The sequence below is a fragment of the Stegostoma tigrinum genome, chromosome 35 (assembly GCF_030684315.1).
Source record: "Stegostoma tigrinum isolate sSteTig4 chromosome 35, sSteTig4.hap1, whole genome shotgun sequence".
Taxonomy (NCBI): Eukaryota; Metazoa; Chordata; class Chondrichthyes; order Orectolobiformes; family Stegostomatidae; genus Stegostoma; species Stegostoma tigrinum.
The window spans coordinates 9,267,593-9,278,266 of NC_081388.1; positions in this window are offsets into that span (position 1 = coordinate 9,267,593).

The window sequence follows — 10,674 nt, forward strand, 5'->3', positions numbered from 1 at the left end:
GGATCCTGTAACGCAAGTCAATTCGCTTGCAAGGCAGAACTCAATGCAGGACAATACAATGGAGCTGTTTGTAAATACTGGAAATGTTCACACATCGGATCTTTAACATGATATCCCGTAATGAGTTCACATTCACGGGTATGAGCATCCGTAAGTCAGACGGTCACAAACTGGGATGTACAAAGCAGTTGCCATTACAAATCTGTGATCAGAGAATGAGCCTTCCAGACTGATTTATGTAAAGCTGTGCAGCACATCTTTTAGAGTCATAGAGTTTACAGAGATATACAAACCCTTCAGGTCAACTCGTTCATGCTGACCAGATATCCTAAATTAATCCAGTCCCATTTGCCAGCAGTTGGCCCATATCCCTCCAATCCCTTCTGATTCATATACTCATCCCGATGCCTTTTAAATGTTGTAAATGTACCAGCCTCCACTTCATTTGGCAGCTTGTTCCATACACACGCCACCCGCTGTGTGAAAATGTTAACTCTTAGGTCCCTTTTAAATCTTACCCCTCTCGCCTTAAACCTATGCCCCTCTAGTTTTGGGCCTCCACAACCTGTGAAAAGGACCTTGACTATTCACCCTATCCATGCCCCTCATGATTTTGTAAGCCTCTAAAGTCACCCCTCAGCCTCAATCACCCCAAGGAAAATAACCCCAAACTAGTCAGCCTCTCCCTGCAGCTCAAACCCTCCAAACCTGGCTACATCCTTGTAAACCTCTTCTAAACCCTTTCAAGTTTCACATCTTTCCTATAGCTGAACTGGTCACAGTATTCCAAAGGTAGCCTCACCAATGTCCTGTACAGCCATAACATGACCTCTCAACTCCTTTACTCAATACAATGACCAATAAAAGCAAGCATACCAAATACTCCTTCACCACACTATCTACCCACTTTCCAGGAACTATGAACCCGCACTCCAAGGTCTCTTTGCTCAGCGATACTGCTCAGGACCCTACCATTAAGTGTATAAATCTTTCCAAACTGCAGCACCTCACATTTATCTAAATCAAACTCCATCTGCCACTCCTCAGCCCATTGGTGCATCCAATCTGTGTACTCTGAGGTAACCAGTTTTCATTTATCTCTCGCCATTTAAAGATCCCGCATCCAACTGGAAAACCCTGGCATTGACCGAGCAAACGCTTGCTGAACGGTAACTCCAAAATGATTGAGGAAGAGGTATGGGTGGTTGTGGGTGTAGTGGTTTTATGAAAATCTTCCGGTTGCTCTGTACTTGAATTGAGTTCTCACTCCAAAAGAAACATCTTCGAGCCAATTCCATTGGGGATAACCTCAGGTTGTATAAATAAAACGGCGACTTCCTCTCCTACCATGCCATGGGCTTTCTCTCTTCATCATTCTTTGACAGGGAATAGGCCTCATTGACAAGGGCAGAATTTGTCACCCATCCCTAATTACCCTTGAGCTCAGTGGCCTGCTAAGCCATTTCAGAGGGTATTTATAACGGGTAACCTCGGAGTCACATGGAGGCCAGATTAAGTAAGGATGACAGATTCTCTTCCTGAAGGAAGTTAGTGAACCAGAGGTAACACAGTGTGGATCTGGAGGAACACAGCAGGCCAAGCAGCATCAGAGGAGCAGGAAAGCTGACATTTCAGGTCAGAAATTTCTGAAGAAGGGCCCCAACCCGAAATGTCAACCTTCCTGAGCCTCTGACGCTGCCTGGCCTGCTGTGTTCCTCCAGCCTCACACTGTGTTATCGCTGATTCCAGCATCGGCAGTGCTTACTCTTCATGAACCGGACGGCTTATTTTAATCTGATAGTCGTCACGGTCACATTATTGAGAGAGTAGCCTCCAGGTTTATGAGTTGAATTTGAATTTTACCAACAGCGGCAGTAGGATTTGGAATGTTAACTGGGACCTTGCGATTAAGGATTCAGTAGCATTGCAATTAGATTGAAATTTCCCCAGGGGCTTGGTCTTTCAGCGTAGGTTCCTGCAGTCGTTTCCCCTAACACCCGCGTCGCTGACTGTCCATGCTGTTGCCTCCTAGAATGGAACTTAGTTCCAACACTCTCCAGCCTCAAAGTGCAACTTCTCTCAGTTTTCGTTCTGACAGTTGACTTTGCTGTTTGACGCTACCAATTCGATAACTCCCAACTCAAGGGCTTCTGAAATGGCAAACGCTAAGAAAATTAAGGTTTGTAATGTGTCAACTGTGTTTCACATCTTTCAGAGCCACGTCCAACAGCCTTGCTGTGATTCATTAAGGTCGAAGTGATCATTTTGTGATTCATCAGATTCTTGCTCCTCCTTATCCAGGGAATCCTGTGTTTCTCCCAATTCTAGCCTCAGATTCCCTTTCTCAAACCCTGGCATCAACCATCAGCAGCACTGGCCTCTTCAATCCCTACATCCCTCCTTCGAGACGCTCCCTAAGACCAATTGAGTTGAACAAGCTGTGGGAGATGCCGGTGTTGGACTGGGGTGGACAAGGTCATAAATTACATGACGCCAGGTTAAAGTCCAACAGGTTCATTAGAAAACACAAGCTTTCGAAGCATCAGTTCTCTTTCAGGTGTTAGTGAGAGACATGACATCAGACACAGAATTTATAAGTAAAGGATCAAAGGATTACACCGCTGATCCCGATGTGTGTAACAAACATGAAACGCTGTTAAATCTTTAATCTATTAGAAGGCTTTAATTTATTAATATGCATATGCAAGTCACCAAATTCCTTTCAAGTCACTGTCCTGAGAGCACTAAAGATTCTATCAGTTTCAAGAAGAGGTGACATTTAGGTCAGACAATGCATGTTAGGTGTGAAGCTTTGTTGAGAATCTGTTTGTGTTTGGTTTGGAGTCAGGCTGGTAAAATAGAATATATCTGCAAGTAAAAATTCACCCTGTTGATTCATATTGTGTGTGTGTGTGTGTGTGTGTGTGTGTGTGTGTGAGAGAGAGAGTGTGTGTGTGTGAGAGAGAGAGAGTGTGTGTGAGAGTGTATGTGTTTGCATGTGTGAGAGAGAGAGAGAGAGAGAGAAAGACAGAGAGGGAGATAGAGTGAGAGTGTGTCCGTGTGTGTGTGTGTGTGTGTGTGTGTGTGTGTGTGTGTTTGTATGTGTGTGTATGAATGTGTATGAGTTAGTGAGTGAGCATGTGTGCGTGTGTGTGAATATGCGTGTGAGAGTGTGTCCATGTTTGTGTGTGTGTGTGTGTGTGTGTGTTTGTATGTGTCTGTGCACTAGTTAGTGAGTGAGCATGTGTGTGTGTGTGTGAATGTGTGTGAGAGAGAGAGTGTCCGTGTGTGTGTGTGTGTGTGTGTCTGTGTGTGTGTGTGTCTGTGCATATGTGTGTATGAATTTGTATGAGTGAGTGAGTGAGCGTGTGTGCATGTATGTGTGTGAGAGAGAGAGAGTGTGTGTGTCTGTGTTCGTGTGTGTGTGTATGTCTGTGCATATGTGTGTATGAATGTATATGAGTGTGTGTGTGAGAGAGAGAGAGTGTGAGAGTGTGTGTTTGTGTGTGAGAGAGAGAGAAAGAGAAAGACAGAGAGAGAGAGAGTGAGAGTGTGTCCGTGTGTGAAAAAATGTGATGCCCTTTGGATCATTAGTGATGAACAGAATCTGGAGGTGTTGTTGGGACACGGGTAACATTGTCAGTTCCAGCATAAAGAGACAAACCCCCGCGAGTAGATGGAAAGGGGGTTTTGTCCTTCTCACGGCACCCGTCGAGATCACTGCAGCCGACTTTGCTGAGTGTAGACACTGTCCAGATTTCTGTCCTTGTTCCCACTGCTGCAAAAAACCTCCGAGGCCCATGCACAGCTTACAGGGAACATCGGTAAGTCACTGCTGTTAATATGTGAGAGGTAGATAGCCAACTGCTGCACAGTAAGATCCCGAAACTGTAACGAGCTGTAAAGCTGTTCCCTCTCTTTTAATTTCTGACGCAATGTTGGTCAAACCATAAATATAGGCCAGGCCATTGGAAGAAACCTCTCCTGCCCAATTCTTCAGATGATCCTGGGGGATTTTGATGGGGCTAACTGAAAGGGGTCTATGCCCACCCCGAGAGGCGTTGGCAAACCCCATGACAGATACCACTCTGCTGCTCAAAACGGTGTGATCTCTCGTTCGTGTTTTTACTCAAAACCACAAAGATATGATGTTGTGGCCATAACAGAGACATGGGTTTCTCAGGGGCAGGAATGGTTGCTGGATGTTCCAGGGTTTAGAGCATTTAAAAAGAATAGGGAGGGGGGGAAAAGAGGAGGGGGTGTAGCACTACTAATCAGAGAGGGTATCACAGCTACAGAAGCTTCCATTGTCGAGGAAGATCTGCCTACTGAGTCAGTATGGGTGGAAATTAGGAACAGCAAGGGAGTAGTCACCTCGTTAGGGGTTTACTACAGGCCCCCCAATAGCAGCAGGGAGATTGAAGAAAGCATAGGTCGGCAGATTTTGGAAAAGTGTGGACGTAGTAGGGTTTTTGTAATGGGTGACTTTAACTTTCCCAATATTGATTGGAACCTCCTTCGAGCAGAAGATTTGAATGGAGCTGTTTTTGTAAGGTGTGTTCAGGAGGGTTTCCTAACGCAGTACGTTGACAGGCTGACGAGGGGAGAGGCCATTCTAGACTTGGTGCTCGGAAACGAGCCGGGGCAGGTATCAGATCTTGTGGTGGGAGAGCATTTTGGTGACAGTGACCATAACTGCCTCACATTCTACATAGTTATGGAGAAGGAGAGGGTTAGGCAAAATGGGAGGATATTTAATTGGGGAAGAGGAAACTATGATGCGATTAGACATGAGTTAGGAAGCATGGACTGGGAACAATTGTTCCATGGCAAAGGCACTATAGACATGTGGAAACTCTTTAAGGAACAGTTGTTGCAAGTGATGAATAAATATGTCCCTATGAGACAGGCAAGAAGGGGTAAGATAAAGGAACCTTGGATGACGAGAGCGGTGGAGCTTCTCGTCAAAAGGAAGAAGGTAGCTTACATAAGGTGGAGGAAGCTAGGGTCAAGCTCAGCTCTAGAGGATTACAGGCAGGCGAGGAAGGGGCTCAAAAATAGTCTGAGGAGAGCCAGGAGGGGGCACGAGAAAGGCTTGGCAGAACGAATTAGGGAGAACACAAAGGTATTTTACACTTATGTGAGGAATAAGAGAATGGTCAAAGAAAGAGTAGGGCCGATCAGGGATAGCATAGAGAACTTGTGTGTGGAGTCTGAGGAGGTAGGGGAAGCCCTAAATGAGTTTTTTGCTTCTGTCTTTACGAAAGAAACAAACTTTGTAGTGAATGAAACCTTTGAAGAGCAGGTGTGCATGCTGGAATGGATAGAGATAGAGGAAGCTGATGTGCTGAAAATTTTGTCAAACATTAAGATTGACAAGTCGCCAGGCCCGGACCAGATCTTTCCTCGGCTGCTTTGGGAAACGAGAAATGCAATTGCTTCGCCACTTGCGAAGATCTTTGCATCCTCGCTCTCCACTGGAGTCGTACCTGAGGACTGGAGAGAGGCAAATGTAATTCCTCTCTTCAAGAAAGGAAATAGGGAAATCCCCGACAATTACAGACCAGTAAGTCTCACGTCTGTCGTCTGCAAGGTGTTAGAAAGGATTCTGAGGGATAGGATTTATGACCATCTGGAAGAGCATGGCTTGATGAAATGCAGTCAACACGGCTTTGTGAGGGGCAGATCATGCCTCACAAACCTTATCGAGTTCTTTGAGGATGTGACTAGAAAAGTTGATGAGGGTCGAGCTGTGGATGTGGTGTATATGGACTTCAGCAAGGCATTTGATAAGGTTCCCCATGGTAGGCTCATTCAGAAGGTCAGGAGGAATGGGATACAGGGGAACTTAGCTGTCTGGATACAGAATTGGCTGGCCAACAGAAGACAGCGAGTGGCAGTAGAAGGAAAATATTCTGCCTGGAAGTCAGTGGTGAGTGGTGTTCCACAGGGCTCTGTCCTTGGGCCTCTACTGTTTGTAATTTTTATTAATGACTTGGATGAGGGGATTGAAGGATGGGTCAGCAAGTTTGCAGATGACACAAAGGTTGGAGGTGTCGTTGACAGTATAGAGGGCTGTTGTAGGCTGCAGCGGGACATTGACAGGATGCAGAGATGGGCTGAGAGGTGGCAGATGGAGTTCAACCTGGATAAATGTGAGGTGATGCATTTTGGAAGGTCAAATTTGAAAGCTGAGTACAGGATTAAGGATAGGATTCTTGGCAGCGTGGAGGAACAGAGGGATCTTGGTGTGCAGATACATAGATCTCTTAAAATGGCCACCCAAGTGGACAGGGTTGTTAAGAAAGCATATGGTGTTTTGGCTTTCATGAGCATTGGGATTGAGTTTAAGAGTCGTGAGATCTTGTTGCAGCTCTATAAAGCTTTGGTTAGACTGCACTTGGAATACTGCGTCCAGGTCTGGTCGCCCTATTATAGGAAAGATGTGGATGCTTTGGAGAGGGTTCAGAGGAGGTTTACCAGGATGCTGCCTGGACTGGAGGGCTTATCTTATGAAGAGAGGTTGACTGAGCTCGGACTTTTTTCATTGGAGAAAAGGAGGAGGAGATGGGACCTAATTGAGTTATATAAGATAATGAGAGGCATAGATAGAATTGATAGCCAGAGACTATTTCCCAGGGCAGAAATGGCTAACACGAGGGGTCATAGTTTTAAGCTGGTTGGAGGAAAGTATAGAGGGGAGGTCAGAGGTGGGTTCTTTACACAGAGAGTTGTGAGAGCATGGAATGTATTGCCAGCAGCAGTTGTGGAAGCAAGGTCATTGGGGACATTTAAGAGACTGCTGGACATGCATATGGTCACAGAAATTTGAGGGTGCATACATGAGGGTCAATGGTCGGCACAACATTGTGGGCTGAAGGGCCTGTTCTGTGCTGTACTGTTCTATGTTCTATGTTCTATGTTCTATCGGAGCTAAAATAGCAGACGTGTCTTTTGGCATCTGAAGTAAGAATCAGAGCAAAGGACACAGCTGTTGCAAAATGAGCTGTATGATCTGCCGAACCCACTGAGTTGCTCCAGAAGTTTCTGTTTTTGTTTCAAATTTCCAGCAATCTGCAGAATTCCGTTTTTATTTGAGTGGCACCGACTTGCTCGCCGGGTATGCTGAAGCTCAAAGGGATTTTTGAGTCTCTCTATTGCATTACCAGTTAAACTGATGCTGGGAATGGTGCCGAAACTGTACAAAGGGTGATGTCTGGTGGCCCACTTGGTAAGTGCCACCCCAGCAGCAAAGAGGGAGTTAAATATAACTGGGAAGATTGACAGGTCCAGTGGATGCCCATCACAAGGGAGGCAAATGTTAAACAGTCATGTTGTAAATTACATTCCATACCGATGGGGGCGCAACTGAGTCTCCGTTTCGTCCCTCCCAGTTCCTCCTTATTCTGCTGAAGTAATCTAATCAAAGATTGTTGAAAATCAAAACATTGCATGAGAACAGGATGGGGTGATTGGTGGAATGAATGATATCTGAACACGTTGGGTCTGCTATAGCATCATTACAGTGCAGATAGAGGCCATTCAGCCCATTGTTTCTACACTGACCCTCCAATAAGCATCCTCCAACACCATTCTGTAATGCTGCATTTCCCATGGCTTACCCACCCAGCTTGCATATCCCTGGACACTATGGCGCAATTTAGCATGGCCTATCCACCCTAACCTGGGCATCTTTGGACTGTGGGAGGAAACTGGACCTGAGGGGCAACTTTTTCACACAGGGTGGTGCGTGTATGGAACGAGCTGCCAGAGGAAGTGGTGGAGGCTGGTACAATTACAGCATTTAAAAGGCATCTGGATGGGTATATGAATAGGAAGGGTTTAGAGGAATATGGGCCAAATGCTGGCAAATGGCAATAGGTCAGATTAGGATGTCTGGTTGGCGCAAATGAGTTCGACCAAAGGGTCAGTTTCCTTGCTGTATGTCTCCATGACTTCAATGCTGTTCCATATCTTGAGCAAGTTTGCTGCCTGTGTTGCTGTGGAGGAGCCGCACAGAAGGCTTGGGCTTGACAATAGAGATGAGAGAACAAGTGTGTTAATTTCCTCAGTGGCTGCAGATTCCTGGAGTCAAGCCATAAGGTGCAAGGTGACTAGTCTGCTGTAGAGGATGCACTCTCTGTAATATATTGCTTGTGCCTCTCCTCAGGTAGGTCAAAGGTTTATACTGAAATCACAACAGTGGAAATTAGACACACTGGGAACTAGTCGAATCCTGAACCTGCTGAGCAAGGAATTGAGCAAAAATATGGTTGAAATATAGGACAGTTTGCCTTCCCCTTAGCACAATGCACTGAGGCCCATCATCGCCTGTCGGAAATCGAAAAGGAGTTGAGGTCTCTCAGAACTGAATGGCTCTCACCTGCAGTAGCTATAGCAGGGCAGTGTGCTTGAGGAGCTGTGAGGGAGATTCACTGGCAAGAAAACAGAGCGGGGAAGGGAGAAAGGACATAAATGATAATAGCAGCAGAGGTGCAAATTTGGAAGGACAGCACAGAAGCTCGGAATAAGATAAGCATAAACTCAGCGAGAGAGGATGTGTGGTGTTTGCAATATCAGTTGTTATTAGCACAAGTTGAGGAAGACACAAAGTTCTGGATGTGAGTTTGCTCGCTGAGCTGGAAGGTTTGTTTTCAGACGTTTCATCATCATTCTAGGTAACATCATCAGTGAGCCTCCGACGAAGCGCTGGTGTAATGTCCCGCTTTCTATTTATCTGGTTAGGTTTCCTTGGGTTGGTGATGTCATTTCCTGTTCTTTTTCTCAGGGGATGGTAGATTGGCTCCAAATCAATGAGTTTGTTGATGGAGTTCTGGTTGGAATGCTATGCTTCTAGGAATTCTCGTGCGTGTCTCTGTTTGGCTTGTGCTAGGATGGATGTGTTGTCCCAATCAAAGTGGTGTCTTTCCTTATCTGTATGTAAGGATACGAGTGATAGTGGGTCATGTCGTTTTGTGGCTAGTTGATGTTCATGTATCCTGGTGGCTAGCTTTCTGCCAGTTTGTCCAATGTAGTGTTTGTCACAGTTCTTGCAAGGTATTTTGTAGGTGACGTTCGTTTTATTTGCTGTCTGTATAGGGCCTTTTAAGTTCATTAGCTGCTGTTTTAGTGTGTTGGTGGGTTTGTGGGCTACCCTGATGCCAAGAGGTCCAAGTAATCTGGCAGTCATTTCGGAAATGTCTTTGATGTAGGGGAGAGTGGTAATGGTTTCTGGGCCCGTTTTGTCTGTTTGTTTGGGTTTGTTGCTGAGAAATCGGCGGACTGTGTTCATTGGGTACCCATTCTTTTTGAATACGCTGCATAGGTGATTTTCTTCTGCTCTTCGTAGTTCCTCTGTGCTGCAGTGTGTGGTGGCTCGTTGGAATAATGTTCTAATGCAGCTTCGTTTGTGGGTGTTGGGATGGTTGCTCCTGCAGTTCAGTATTTGGTCCGTATGTGTTGCTTTTCTGTAGACGCTGGTTTGAAGTTCCCCATTGACTGTTCGCTCTACTGTGACATCTAGGAATGGCAGTTTGCTGTTGTTTTCCTCCTCTTTTGTGAATGTTATGCCAATCATCCAACCCAAACTTTGGGTCCGCTACGAGGATGACACCTTTGTGGATCACTAGGATCACTAAACAAAACAAATTAGAGGAAACCTTCACATGACAATGGCATAACATTCACAAAAGAGGAGGAAAACAACAGCAAACTGCCATTCCTAGATGTCACAGTAGAGCGAACAGTCAATGGGGAACTTCAAACCAGCGTCTACAGGAAAACAACACATACGGACCAAATACTGAACTACAGGAGCAACCATCCCAACACCCACAAACGAAGCTGCATTAGAACATTGTTCCAACGAGCCACCACACACTGCAGCACAGAGGAACTACGAAGAGCAGAAGAAAATCACCTATGCAGCGTATTCAAAAAGAACGGGTACCCTATGAACACAGTCCGCCGATTTCTCAGCAACAAACCCAAACAAACAGACAAAACGGGCCCAGAAACCATAACCACTCTCCCCTACATCAAAGACATTTCCGAAATGACTGCCAGGCTACTCGGACCCCTTGGCATCAGGGTAGCCCACAAACCCACCAACACACTAAAACAGCAGCTAATGAACTTAAAAGACCCTATACAGACAACAAATAAAACGAACGCCGTCTACAAAATACCTTGCAAGAACTGTGACAAACACTTCATTGGACAAACTGGCAGAAAGCTAGCCACCAGGATACATGAACATCAACTAGCCACAAAACGACATGACCCACTATCACTCGTATCCTTACATACAGATGAGGAAGGACACCACTTTGATTGGGACAACACATCCATCCTCGGACAAGCTAAACAGAGACACGCACGAGAATTCCTAGAAGCGGAACTCCATCAACAAACACATTGATTTGGAGCCAATCTACCATCCCCTGAGAAAAAGAACAGGAAATGACATCACCAATGCAGGAAATGACATCACCAACCCAAGGAAACCTAACCAGATAAATAGAAAGCGGGACATTACACCAGCGCTTCGTCGGAGGCTCACCGATGGTGTTACCTAGAATGGTGACGAAATGTCTGAAAACGAACCTTCCAGCTCAGCGAGCAAACTCACATCCAGAACTTCGACCTGAGCTACAAATCTTCTCAAAACTCGCT